Consider the following 15,396-nt stretch of genomic DNA (forward strand, 5'->3'; position numbering starts at 1 on the left):
TTTGGTGAGTATCAGGCTTGCCTAATTTCTGTGCATTTTCGTAAGGCACAGCAAGTGCAGAAAACAGGTTGCTTTGTTTAGGGAAAAGAAAAACCAACCACAAATGTTTAGCTGACTTGCGGAATCAAACTCTATAATCCAGAGATGGGTTGTAAAGCAGGTATGTTTATTCCAGCATTGCGCAGCGCCGGGTGCAAGGGGGATAGCTCCTCCAAACCTGCACACCGACTTGTAAAGCCGTGATACAGAAAGCAGGCAGAAGAAACATCCTTCAAATCCAGAAGGTAAACTCCACCTATTCATTCCTTAACTGGGTTAATAAAGTGCATGGATTTGCCACCACTGAGTGTATGCATTCAACAATTCTATTACTTGCCTTCAAGTGTTGTACCAAACTACAGCACTTGCTATCAAAAATTTTTGCAAAATTGGAGTCCAAACTCCAGAAAGTCTTCTATCCTTCTACAGTTATGTATCCTTATAGGGTACCACTTTACCCTGACTGGGCAGTCTCTTGCTTTTAACTTCTATTCAGGGCTTCATGTTTGGCCCTGATGCCCACACCCCTAAGTGCATCATGTTTGATATTGCTGTGACTCCTGGGGTACAACATTGTTTTTCCCCATTTGTGCTAATGTCAGACTTACAGTTTTTAAACAGTCAATATTGTTGGACCCTTAGCTCCAGTTTTATTAAATTTCTTGCCAGAGCAACCTGGCAGGTACAAGAATTTCTGTATTCCTACTTAGTTTATATTTAATTAATCCAAAAAAAAACGTAAACCTTTTCTTGTTGGGCAGTAGCTTCTATTACTGTTACAAAACCATCTATGAGTAGTAAGAAGCACCCATATCCACCAGAAAATAAATCTCTTTATCCTGCTTCCCTAGATGCAATTTCCCGTTGCAGTTTGCACACTGCTTTCCTTTCAGTGGGGCGGAGCCCTCCCTGGGCACTTCAAGCCCCCACTCCCCCCACCTCTCCCTGAGGGGATCTCTGGGTCCTACGGCCCTATTCTGGCACCACAACAGTAACAGCTGTTATTATCACCAATTCCCTTACTATCTGTGTGTCAATCAGTTTTGTTTTGTTTTCATATCGTTCACCTCTTTTCAGTCCTGACATCCCTGTTATACCTTGCCAGTCCTTACTCCTCCAGCCTGTGTCTGTCCCAAACTTTCTCACTTTCCAAACTCTCATCATTACAAAAACTGCTAACATCCTATTTCAGTTTCACCTCCTTCTCTCCAGGTGTCCAGTGCTAACACTGGGATTTCAGGTTTCCTACATCTCTGCACATGAAGGCTATTCTCACTTCCATTGCCCCCTCCTCCCCACCTCCCCCCTTTGCTGCTTACAGCAACAGTCTCCGTACCCGGCTCTCTCTCACTCCAAGAGTTCTTGCAAGGGGGGGGGAAACAATACAGGGGGTTGCTCTCATACCAGCACACATAAACTCACTTTCTCTTTAACTCTTTTTCCTTTCTACACGATTTCACTATTTGTACCTTCAGTTACACTTCCACACACCCTCAATTATACTTTCTGTATACCAATAGCAATTACACTTCCTTATACCATCAAAGCAGTTTGTCCCATTCCCTTCAAAACCCATGTATCAAACAGTACAATTTTTCAGTTTCCACAAACTAAAATTCCACAATCTTCCACAAACTAAACAATTACCCTTCAGGTATTGAAAGGCTGCAGTGAGGTCACCCCGCAACCTTCTCTTCTCCAGGCTGAACAAACCCAACTCCCTCAGCCTGTCCTCATAGGGGAGGTGCTCCAGCCCCCTGATCATCTTCGTGTCCCTCCTCTGGACCCTTTCCAAAATCTCCATGTCTTTTTTGTACTGAGGGCTCCACACCTTGACACAGTACAACAGATGGGGCCTCACAAGAGCTGAGTAGAGAGGGACAATCACCTCCCTATCCCTGCTGACCACCCCTCTCCTGATGGAGCCCAGGATCCCATTTGCTTTCCAGGCTGCCAGAGCGCACTGCTGGCTCATGTTAAGTTTCTCATCTATCAGGACCCCCAGGTCCTTCTCTGCTGAGCTGCTCTCAAGGACAACTCCTCCCAGCCTGTACAGGTGCCTGGGGTTCTTCCGGCCCAAGTGCAAAACCTTGCACTTTGCCGTGTTGAACCTCTTTAGGTTCACCCGAGCCCAGCTTTCCAGCCTGTCAAGGTCCCTCTGAATGGCATCCCTTCCTTCCACCGTATCGACTGCACCACTCAGCTTGGTGTCATCAGCAAACTTGCTGAGGGTGCACTCCATTCCCTCATCGATGTCATTAATAAAGATGTTAAAGAGCACCAGTCCCAAGACAGACCCTTGAGGGACACCGCTCGTTACCGGCCTCCACCTGGACATAGAGCCATTGACCACCACCCTCTGTCTGCGGCCTTTCAACCAATTGCTTATCCATGGAGTTGTCCACCCATCAAATCCACTTCCCTCCAATTTGGAGATGAGGATGTGGTGGGAGACCATGTCAAAGGCCTTGCTCAGCTCAGGTAACTGACATCAGTCACCTTCCCTTTGTCCACCAACATTGTCACTCTTTCATAGAAGGCCACAATATTAGGTAAGTATGACCTTCCCCTGCTGAAGCCGTGCTGGCTGTCTCGGATCATATGCTCATTCTTTATGTGAATTTTATGTGAATCCATGCATGTTGTCCAGCAGGATCTGTTTCATGATCTTCCCAGGCACAGAGGTGAGACTCACCAGCCTGTAGTTCCTTGGGTCCTCCCTGCTCCCTTTCTTATATATGGGAGTGATGTGACCCATCCAGCTGCAGCTCAGCACAATGCTGCCATGCCATGGGCAGGGTGCCTTCCATCCAGCTGCAGCTCAGCCCAGTGCTGCCATGACTAGTGCAGGGTGCCCTCATTCTGCAGATCAACCCAATGCTGCCTTGCCATTTGCCATGTTCCCACCCTCTACAGCCCAGCCAATGCTGCCATGCCATGTGCAGGGTGCCCCCCATTCAGCTGCATCTAGACCGAATGCAGCCATAACTTGTGCAAGGTGACTTCGGTCTGCAGCTCAGACAAATGCTGCCATACCATATTCAATGTACCATCCAGATGCAGCTGAACCCAATGCTGCCATGACTTGTGCAGGATGCCCTCCATCCATCTGCATCTCAGTCCAATGCTGTCAAACCATGCGTAGGGCACACTCCAGATGCAGCTCAACTCAATGCTGCCATGCCATGTGCAAGGTGCATTGCAGCTGCAGCTCAACAAAAATGTGCCATGTCATGTGAAGGGTACCCTCCAGATACAGGTCAACCCAATGCTGCCATGCCATGTGTAGGGTGCACTCCAGCTGCAGCTCAAACCAATGCTGCCATGCCATTGGCATGGTGCCCTCCTTCCAGCTGCAGATCAACCCAATAGTGCCATGTCATGTGCAGGGTGATCTCCATCCAGATGCAGCAAAACCCAATGCTGCCATGCCATATGCTGGGTGCCCTCCAGATGCTGCTCAACCCAATATTGTCATGCCATGGACATTGTGAACTCCATCCAGATGCAGCTCAAACTAAGGCTGCCATGACATGTGCAAGGTGCCTTCCATCAAACTGCAGGTCAGTCCAATGCTGCCATGCCATTTGCAGGATGCTCTCCAGATGCAGATCGACCCAATGCTGTCTTGCCTTGTTCAGGGTGTCATCCAGATGCAGCTCAACCCAATGCTGCCATGCCATGTTCAGGGTGCCCTCCAGATTCAGGTCAACACAATGCTGCCATAAATAGTGCAGGGTGCCATGCACATGCAGCTCAATCCAATGCTGCCATGCCATGCGCAGGGTGCCCTCCATCCAGCTGCAGCTTGGCGTAATGCTACCATGCTGTGTGCAGGGTACCCGCCCTTTGCAGCTCAACCCAATGCTGCCGTGCCATGTGTATGGTGCCATCAAGCTGCAGCTCAATCCAATGCTGCTATGCCATGTGCAGGGTGCCCTCCGGATGTTGCTCAACCTACTGTTGCCATGCCATGGACATTATGAACTCCACCCAGATGCAGCTCAAACCAGGGCTTTTATGCCATGTGCAGGGTGCCTTCCATCAAGCTGCAGGTCAGTCCAATGCTGCCATGCCAAGCGAAGGGTGCCCTCCAGATACAGGTCAACACAATGCTGCCGTGACTAGAGCAGGGTGCCCTCCCTTTGAAGCTCAATCCAATGCTGCCATAGCATGTGCAGCGTGCCCTACCTCTGCAGATTAACCCAATACTGCCATGGCATGTACAGGGTGCCCTCCATCCAGCTGCAGCTCAACCAAATGCTCCCATGCCATGTGCAGGGAGCCCTCCAGTGGCAGAACAACCCAATGCTGCCATGTCATGTGCAGGGTGCCTTCCATCCAGCTGCAGCTCAATCCAATGCTTCCATGCCACGTTCAGGGTACCCTCCCTCCTTCTACAGCTCAACCCAATGCTACCAGGCCATGTGCAGGGTGTCCTCCAGATGCAGCTCAATCAAATGCTGCCATGCCATGTGCAGGGTGCCCTCCCTTTCCAGCTCAGACAAATTCTGCCATGCCATGTGCAGGGCACCCTCCATCCAACTGCAGCTCAATCCAGTGCTGCCATGCCACGGGCAGGGAGCCCTCAATCCAGATGCAGTTCTAACCAATGTTGCCATGCCATGTGCCGAGTGCCCTCCATCCAGCTACAGCTCAACCCAATGATGGAATGCCATGTCTAGGGTGCCCTCCATCGAGATGCAGCTCAAACCAATGCTTGCCATGCCATGTGTAGGGTGCACTCCAGCTGCAGCTCAACCCAATGCTGCCATGCAATGGGCAGGTAGCCCTCAATTCAGGTTCAGCCCAACCCAATGCTGCCATGCCATGTGCAGTGTGCCCTCCAGGTGCAGCTCTTACCAGTGATGCCATTCCATGTGCAGGATGCCCTCCATCCAGCAGTTCTTCATAAAGCTGCCATGCCATGTTCAGGGTGCCATAGATCCAGCTGATGCTCAACCCAGTGCTGTCATGCCATGTGCAGGGTGCCCTCCAGCTGCAGCTCCACCCAATGCTGCTTTGCCATATGCAGGGTGCCACACCCAGGTGCATCTCATCCCAATGCTGCCATGCCATGTGCGGGGTGCCCTCCATCCAGCTTCAGCTCAGCCTAAGGCTGCCATGCCATGTGCACTGTGCCCTCCAGTTGCAGCTCAACCCAATGCTGCCATTTCTTGTGTAGGATTCCCTCCATCAACATGCAGCTCAACCCAATGCTGCCATGCCATGTGCAGGGTGACCTCCAGATGCAGCTCAACCCAATGCTGCCATGCCATGTGCAGGGTGACCTCCCTTTGGAGCTCAGCCCAATGCTACTATGCCATGTGCAGGGTGAACTCCATGCAGCTGCTGCTCAGCCTAATACTGCTATGCCATTTGCAGGGTGCCTTCCAGTTGCAGCTCTGCCCAATGATGCCATGCCATGTGCAGGGTGCCCTACCTCTGCACCTCAACCCAATGCTGCCGTGCCATGTGCAGGGTGTTCTCCAGATGCTGCTCAACCTACTGTTTCGATTCCATGGTCATTGTGAACTGCATCCAGATGCAGCTCAAACCAAGGCTATTATGCCATGTGCAAGTTGCCCTCCATCCAGCAGTTCTTCCTAAAGCTGCCGTGCCATGTTCAGGGTGCCATCGATGCAGCTCAAGCTCAACCCAATGCTGCCATGTGATGGGCAGGGTGCCCTCCAGGTGCAGCTCAATCCAATGCTGCTATGCCATGTGCAGGGTGCCCTCCATCCAGATGCAGCTCAACCCAATGCTGCCATGCCATGTGCATGGTAACCTCCATCAACATGCAGCTCAACCCAATGCTGCCATGCCATTTTCAGGGTGCCCTCCAGATGCAGGTCAACCCAATGTTGCCATAACTAGTGCAGGATGTCATGCACATGCAGCTCAATCCAATGCTGCCATGCCATTGGTAGGGTGCCATCCTTCAAGTGGCAACTCAACCTAATACTGCCATGCCATGGGCAGGGTGCCCTCCCATTGCAGCTCAACCCAATGCTGCCATGCCATGTGCAGGGTACCCTCCATCCAGCTGCAGCTCGTCATAATGCTGCCATGCCGTGTGCAGGGTGCCTGCCTTCTGCACCTCAACCCAGTGCTGTCATGCCATGTGCAGGTTGCCGTCCATCAACATGCAGCTCAACCCAAAGCTGCCATGCCATGTGCAGGGTGCCGTCCATCAACATGCAGCTCAACCCAAAGCTGCCATGCCATGTGCAGGGTGCCCTCCAGATGCTGCTCAACCTACTGTTGCCATGCCATGGACATCATGAACTTCACCCAGATGCAGCTCAAACCAAGGCTTTTATGCCATGTGCAGGGTGCCTTCCATCAAGCTGCAGGTCAGTCTAATGCTGCCATACCATGTGCAGTGTGCCCTCCCTTCTGCAGCTCAACTCAATGTTGCCATGCCATATTCAGGGTGCTTTCCAGCTGCAGCTCAACTCAAAACTGCCATGCTGTGGGTAGGCTGCCCTCCTGAAGCTCAACAAAATGCTGCCATGCCATGTGCAGGGTGCCCTCCATCCAGCTACATCTCAGCCCAATGATGCTGTTACAGTGTGCTTTAAATAGTAGTAGCTATCTAGTACAAAGACTACTTTGGTCTCTTGTGTGTGTGATAAAAGCAGAGATGAGACATACGTCCCATTTCTTCTGCAAAGGCTCAAGATAGAAAGGGATAAAAAAAAAATTGTATAAAAATATAACTGCAGATTTCCCCTTCTTAGAAGGACCTCCCACTGACTATATCATTATCCGTCTCATGTAGGATATTGGATTCAGGATCTATAGCAGTGAGCTGTGTTAGTATTGAATCTCATTTGATGTAATAAACCTTCCTTCTCCCTTACCCGCTTGGTCTTTCCAGTCCTTTTCATATGGTTGTAGCCCCCCCATAGTTCTGACCATAGAAGGATGCATAATTCACTGCCCTCTCTGTGGCAACATGGGGACCTACATGTGCTATAGGAAATGCAGATGTTTGTTTTGCAAATACAGCTCCTTCTTCCCCCCCATTATGCACGTATGTCATATGGCCCATTTTATATGTTTGCTATTTGCTTGCTGTTGTTCTCCATAGGTGGACCCATTTACAGTGAACTTTTTCATCAATAAATATTTCTATTGAGCAGACTTAAGATCTGGAATTATTTCAGGGTTTTTTTTAGTGTACGAAATACAGGTTTGGAAATAAACTCTCTCAAAATGGGAGGGAAGAAAACGGGGGAAAGGATTTAATCTGTAGTGGAAAAGTGCATCACGAATGGTTGTCAGTGGACATTTTCAAGGCTGTAGGAAAAGGAGGACGTTAAAGCAGAGAGTAGAGTTTCAAATCTTGCAGAATTAACTGTGTAGCAAAATCAGTGCTTCAGGAAGAGGGAGCTTTCAGAACCTGTCTTTAATTTTCACATGGGAGCTTTTCTTGCAGGATGCGATGAGGGCTGGCGTGTCTCTTGGAATGTATACGGATAGCAAACTCGGTGTCTACGGGCTCCAATTTCCCCAAAAGAATTTAAATAAACCTTTCTCAAGCCAATCCGAGCTAACAGTACAGTAAGAAAATGTGCTCTGTGTCTATATGGAGCTTGGAAAAAATGGAATTTTTCTCTGATGTGTCAGGCAAATCTGGCTTCAGTGAGTGTGCAGATGTGAGATTTTGCTTCAAGAACTGGAAAAGATTGAGGCTTGACTGCAGGCAGTAGGCAAACCAGCAACCCTTTTCAGTTTGTTTTAAGCATATGATGTGTGTAGGTCTGAAGGATATTAAGTTGATAAGAATTTTATGGCAATGGGGTGCCTGGTGAGTTCTGGGTTCTAGCTGCAGAAAGAGCTGTATTGTGAATGCAACTCCCAGTTTTACAGCAGAGGCTCCATGAGATCAAGCCAAAAGGAATGTCCTCACCAGAAGCCAATTAAAGCCTGTTGTAACGAGGAGATCCAAAGATATTATATTAATCTGTAAAGTATGGTAACTAATGGAGCAACTTGAAGATAATATGCCGTGGCCATGGGAATTAGGGTAGCCAAATCCTCTACATCAATGCCATCAATATACACCAAGAGAGGTTCTAAAATTCACCTGCCTCTGCTGTAGGTTACCGACTCAGAGGCAGCAATGAAAACTTGGATCCCAGTAATTTCCAGCACAGTTTTTCAGACCATTGAAGTACTATTATTCCTACTCGAGGAGATTTGTGGACAAAAGCACCAAATCCCATCCCCAAACACAGTAATTGTATTTTGAGTGCCTCCTTCAGTCTCTTATCAATCCCTTTGCCTTCATAAGGGGTGTGCATTTCTTGATCCTGAAAGATGCAGTGTCTCCTAAAGCACTGCCCAGCTGTGCCAGGCAGTGGGAAAGGTGAGAACTGTTGTTTTGAATTGTAAAATCACCCTATTCATAATGCATGAAAGGACCTGTGCCACCGCACAGTGTTTCAGTCCTCCTGCAGCTCTGGAAAATTGGACAACTTCATAGTCTTTTATGAAAATATAATGTATCTTTGCTGCCTTTTGAGTAGTAAATTATGAATTTGAAAGTGACAAATATTAGCAAGCTGCCATTATTGCTAACAAAACCAAAAGAGAAAAGGAGTCTGCAGAGCCTTTGGCAGAATGTTTAATAACTTTTGTGATTACTGTTTCCCAGAGGTGATGTGTATAATATGTACTTTTCCTCTTTCATTTTATCAAAACACTTATGCTGGAGACCACTGCTGTGTCTCTGCATTCCTGAACTTCTTTGTCAATTAGGGGTTATAGAGGTTTGAGCAAGCACAGTAAAAGCAAAGCTGTGAAGGCTTCAACATCCTTTAAAAGAGAATTGCACTACTTCAGCTTGGCCCAAAATTATGTAAATAAGCAGTGAGGTGCTGAAAGTCTGCAGTAGTAGAGCAGCTGTGACAGAAACATTTTGCAGATGGATGGTGAATAATAGTAGATCATGCCAAAACAGACTCTATCTTCGGGGTATTCAGGTAGAAGAAAATTCATTTTCGCTGATGGCTTTGGTATCTTGACATAGAGACATTCATAGGATTTTATATACAAATTGATTGTTGAATAAAATTTCAAGAGATAGCATTCTTAACTTCAAGTATAAAAGCAATATTTTTGGACTTAGCACACAGAGTGCAGTTGTAGTTGATGTGAAGGAAGAACAGAGGATGGGCAGCAGCATGTGTGCTCCTGGGACAAGCACTCAAGGAGCTCGCCAAGGCTGTGGTTCTCAAGTCAGTGATAACAGGATGAGGTTGCAAGATACATTTAGGATGATATCATGCAAACAAGGAACATTTCTTTTGAATGAAAACACCAGAGCTGGAGTGAAAGCTGAGTTCCCACTGAACTAAGGAATGGGTCCCACAGCTTCTAGACTGAATTACATCTATTTCTTTGCATCTGTTTTTGTAAATGCAGAAAGAACTGCTCAGAATGGTTTAACATCAAGGAACCAATGCTGCAGACTGTTATCCATGCTTGGATGAATGCTGGTCAAGGATACGGATCAAATCACCAGCAACCATCTACTCTGCAAGGCCAAAGCCAACCATAAAGAACAGCTGCGCTATGGAGAAAAGGAGGAGTTTTCATCCTTTCATCAAGCTATCAGTTACAGAACACAAATGCAATTTAAGTAAGTATTAAAAGAGTGATCCTAACTTTTGGCATTGGTAAATAGCTCAGCTAAAGCAGTGCACATTTGCTGTTATTACGTAGGTTTGCTGCGAGGTGGGTTCTAGACAGCATCTGGATCCAAAACTGGTTGGTTCCTTGTAACAAAGCTCAAGCTACAGTCAGACAAACGTATTGAAACCTAGTATGAGCTTTGCTGCCTGCAGTTTGGGGTGGGCTGTCTCCAGTTTCACTTCTCTTTAATATATGGAAAAGTATTCAAACTCTGAGTGTTGCTTTGAGGGTAATCTTCACCATTCCTAAAGACATCTCAAGTGCATTGAAGCACCTACACTTCCTGGTCTCCAGCTTGCTCCCTCTTTACTCTCATCCTGGCTTCTCTCCAGTCATGGCTTTGTACTGCACTTCATAGCACCTCCGAGTGAGAAAATGTATTCTAGCTTCCATCCTAAATCTGACTTCATCACCCTTTTTTTCCCCCTAAACTTCAGTTTTTTCTGTTTTGGTTCTTGGGTTCCCTTAAACATATAGGAAGATAAGTGGAACATGTTGTCAGTCTAAAGGTTTTCTGCTCTTGGGTAAGGTGATACAGTTTTGCCCACTGACAACTTGTCTTATTGGTAACCTCATAGTTTGTGTAATCAGAAAGCATAGTATTAGCTTCACAGACTCAAAGCAGAGAACAGATGCCTGAGAAAGGGAGGTGGAAAGTCACTTGAACTGTTTTTATTACCGGCTGTAGAAAGCCCAGGAAGGTTCCAAATTTGGAGATGGGAAGTAAGACATGATGCTATTTTTATTTGCCTGCTGTCCTGAGAATAGAACAACCAGTGGAATGATGCCCCAAAGTCATTTCTGGTACAGATGTACTTATGTTGTTAAGATCTACTAAAAGCCTGGATTTTCAGTGCTTAAGTTCAATTGAAAATATGCCTAGGGACTCAAACTGCACAGACTTGCTGAGAAGTTTGTTTTGAGGGAACTTCTTCGTGGGATGCTCTCTCATGGAGCAACCCCCAAAATATCTCATAATTTTAGGGCAAGGAATTGCTCTAAGTCATCACAGAAGCTCTTCGGCAGCACAGTTTGGTGCTGGTGATAAAATACACGTAGCTTTTTCATCTTGAAATATTTGGTATTTTAAAAAAGAAGACAGTGTTATTTACTTCCCCCTTTGTCCCCCCCAATGGATGGTGTTGCTTATGTGCTGTTGGCAGATGGGATGTGGATCATTTTAATTAGATTTTATTGGACTGTTATACGGCCCATAATTGTGATCATTACTCATTTTCACTGTGGTTCAGACAGATCCTCTATTTAGACATGATGATATTTTGATGAGACAAGCCCCATGTAACTTGTTATGTTCGGGGCCAGTAGCCAAAGCAGTGGAATTGGGTGTTTTCACACCATAAAAATTAGAGTAGATTAATAAAGGACATAATGGTCAATTTGTGTTTCTAATTGTGCTCAGACTGCGTATGCTAATGAGCAGAGTGTCTCCTTGGGCTGCTGGGTTCTGCTGCAGGCTTTTGCAGCCAAAGGAAGGGAAATGTGGCAAGGGGACAGGGGTTAGAAGCAAGGTCTGAGCTGCGAATGGATCCATGATCCAACAGATGCTTTTGTGAGGCTGTGTCCTTTTCTCTGATAGGACTGTCTGCTTACCTCCACCCCATGGTCTCCTTATTGCTTGGTGATCAGAATCAGCTTTCGTCTCCTGGCTATCCAGAAGCACAACTGGCATTTTGGATGTAATACTTCTGGAGTATGGAGCTGCCTCTCCTTTTGTGCCCTGAGGAACGCTGGTCATACATTGGCAGGGATCATGGTTCAAGGATGTTGGAAGAAAGATGTAGGTTTTGACATCTTCTGACCTCAACTACACTGTGTTTGCAGATGTTTGTGTTGGAGAGTTGAAAGTATTGGGGACTGTGGGCTTTGGGGTGCAATATTAGCAGCAGCTGATGCACAGATGTTAACTGAACTGCAAATATCTCCATCCCAGTAACAAAATGGTGAATATAGTTCAGTAAAGCAATCAGCCACCTCCCTCCAGCTGCCTGGTTTGTGTGTAGAGCCTTTCTCTACTTTTACTTTATCTGTCTCCTCCTCCTTTTAAACAGGGGATGAAACAAAGCAGAATATTCCAACAAATGGATACAGCTGACTTAAAGATCACTTTATTAGCCATTATGCTCTTGTTTATGGTCAATGATTGTCATACGCTTGAAAAATAAGTAGTGCTCCAAATAAAATGCTTCCTGTGAAGAGTCAGTTAGAAACTCAGTCGCTTCGTTCTGCCTAGTGGTAAATATTCTAATTTATTAATAAAATGCCTTTTTTTTCCTTCTTGGAATTGGATGAGCTCACCCTAGAACACTGTTTTTCTCTTTCATTTAGTTCTAATAGACTCCAAATCAATGTTACTGTATAGGATGAGAGAACCTTTCCTAACAAGAGAATAATAGTCACTAAATTCTGGTGTGAATTTTCACAGAATGAAAGCGTACTAAAATGGATGAAACATCATGTTTCATTTTCTCATGCTGATTTTTCAAGTGAATAATTGCGAGCCATGATTAATGTCACCCCAGAAATCTGGCATGCTTATTTGTGAACATATTAATGAGTCTAGTTTTATTATTATTCAACCAACTCTAATGCCTCAGTGTGAGCCTTACATTTCCCAGTGTTTCTATCCTTATCCTTACAGAACTTTTTTTCTTCTCATTGGTTTTGCAATCCAGATTTTAAAGGCAGTAACTTTTGGCTTTTCAGGACTTTTAACAGTCCCCTTTGTGCTGATGGTGCTATGGCAGAAACTGCTTTCCTTGTGCCATTTAATCTTAATGTATATATGTGGGATAGGCAAAATAATTACACTAAGAGCGCTGGATGAATCTTTTATTTGGTTCTTAAATGCTCAGATAAAGAACATTACTCATTAAAACTGAATCTGTTGGGTGGAAAATTCATGCACATTTTCGCTGCAAACCAACCAGGAAGCCTTTCCGAGTTGAATGTTTTAGGGGAATGAAACATGCATTGGTTTTGCCCTTTGGTGTGTATACAGTTTGAATAGACAGTGATGTTTTTGTTCTCTTATCTCAAATACATGTTGGGAATCGGAAGGGTAGAGCAAAGGGGAACAAAGGTGATGTAAAAATACAAAATAATTAGTCACACTCTATGGAGATGCGAACTTTGGATTCTTCAGCTTGGAAAAGGAATCTCTGCTGTGATAGAAGTGAATAAAAGCCTGAGCTGCCAGGAGGAAACATGTAGGGAGAACCTGATCATTGCATTTCTCACAAGAGAAAATGAAAGACATCATAATGATTTATCAGGTTGCAAATTTAATATAAACAAAAGATGATACTTTTTTCATATGACATATGGTTATATTAAGGAGCTGTTTGCCATGCAGTAATGGGAGATGGAAGTTTGCCTGGGTTCCGGTATCCTGATACATGGGAATAATGTTACCACTAGATACTGAATATGTTGTTACGTATCTTGCTAAGGCTGCTTGACTTGCTCCTACTTTTTGTTTTTCCCAGGCTGGCTGCTGGTTGGAGGAAGGTCACAGAATCAGATGGGCTTTTAGCTGCCCCATTTCTGTCATTAATTGTAATGATTTCAGGAGGGATGTGAAAAGGATCCCCCAAGGCCTGACATCTCATTGATTTCCCCATCAGTGTACCAAAGGGTCCAAGAAGCAGTTATCTTGGAGGTTAACACCTTCAGGACTGCACTTGCTGCCACCTGGATGAGTTTGTTCCAGCAAAGCCCCGCTGAGGTCTTTGAGAAATACTTGCATGCAAGTCGCTGCAAAATCTGAGTTCATTTCTGCATTGCCAAGGATGAAAAGGGGAGCATGTCTCAGAATGGCAGAGAGGAAGGTAAGGAAGAGGGGACTGTCAGCAGCAAGAAAAGTCCTGCTTTACCTACCGAGAACAAATCGGACTAGGAAATATCTGGCAGAGTTCACAATAATTCAGACATTGTCCCAGACCTTAATTGCTGGCACAGGCAACCGTGTCCCTGGTAGGAGGGAGGTGGATCATGTCTGTGTGCTCCATCTACTGCCTGCAGAGACGGGAACATTCCAGGCCAGGTGTTGCTGAGCATTGCTCTTGTCTAGCAGCAAGATAAGTTTAATTAAAGGGCTAATTATTCCCATTCTGGAACGGACCTATTCGTTGTACTTGCAATTGCTTTCTAACTCTCTTCCTCTGGTGTTCATGAATTATACATTTATCTTCCATTGTCACATTACTGACTTGTTTTGCTTAAGTCTTTGGTGTGTGTGAAAATTGGAAACAAAGGGAATTGGCGAGACTTGAGTTTAGGTGATACTTCATTGTAATGACATTTGTCAGCACAAAAAGGCACTTCATGCTGGCTTTCTAACTTTCTTGTGCAATAGGTATTTTACAGTTGTGGTAACGAAGGGCTCCTATCAGTGGGGAATTGGACCCAGATGTTTGTGTTCTGCTACAACTGTTAAGAGCATCAGGCAAAACTTTTCTTCCAGTTCAACAAGGAGTAACCCACTGATGTCCAAAGAGCTGCTGGATTTACTTCAGGAAGGCAGTCCACTGGAATATGTCTGATTTGAAGTGTTATTCTTTTACATTCAGTTTAAAGTCTTTAATGTAACCTATGCTTGCTTTCTTTGGCTCCGCGGGTCATGCAGAGCTTTGAATCTTTGCACTACTAGTAGCAGATGATAGTTTTCTCTGCCAAAATGTTACAGACTTGCTCATTAAGATGCTGTGTTCTTGTGGGTTACCTTCCTTTTGACCTTTTTGGACCTTACTCAAAAACAGCCAGTCTGGGTGAAACATTGGTTTAGAGCCGTACCTTCCTCCTCACTCTTTGGAAACCTGCTGTCCTTTTGTAGGGTCCACAGAAAGGATGGTCATAGATCACCCTGTTGACAGTGCAGAGCTATTTGTTGGAAACAGGAGTAATTCAAGTCAAATCTATTCTGAAAAATGAGCAGCTTAATTGCATTTTCACTCTTCTCTTTTCTACCATACAGTGAGGACTTTGGTTTCTGCACGTCCTGGAGGACTGGAAAGAGAGAGGGAATCTTCCTGTGCCTAGTTTTGTACCTATGACATCTTACATTAAACATAAATGACTATTTTTATCTAGAGCAGGAATTTTATTTCATGTCTTTTTAGGCCTTTTGTCAGTTAAAGCTTTGAACCAGGTCAAACCTACATGTGAGATTTTTCTCCCTCCACGTAGCCAAACTTCAAAAGACATGTTACTCACCCCATTTTAGTGTTCAAGGCTTGCATTAATTAACCACGAAAGGCATCTTCCATTCCTTTTCCTTTCTTTCTTTTCCCTGGAAGCAGTTTTTATCTTAATCATGGAGCCAGGAGAACCATCACTAGGATGGATAAGGATATACACACAGTGTCGGTAACCTGAATATAATCTCTGAATATTCCATGACTCTGTAATGTCTGTCATGCTGGGATTGAGCCCTGGTGCTGATGAACTGCCTAGGGCACTGTGTTGCAAATGCATTCTTTCACAAGATAAAGCAAAGCGGAGAAAACCATATAATGAATTCCAGTCATGTAACATTATGGACTAAGCAGAAGTGCCACTCCTTTACTAGGATAGTTGTAAGAAGACATTTTTGAAACCACATAGCTCAAATGATAGCAGCCACCAGCCAAAACC

The sequence above is a fragment of the Coturnix japonica genome, chromosome 37 (genome assembly GCF_054131305.1).
Source record: "Coturnix japonica strain WE chromosome 37, WE-NBRP24, whole genome shotgun sequence".
Classification (NCBI taxonomy): Eukaryota; Metazoa; Chordata; class Aves; order Galliformes; family Phasianidae; genus Coturnix; species Coturnix japonica.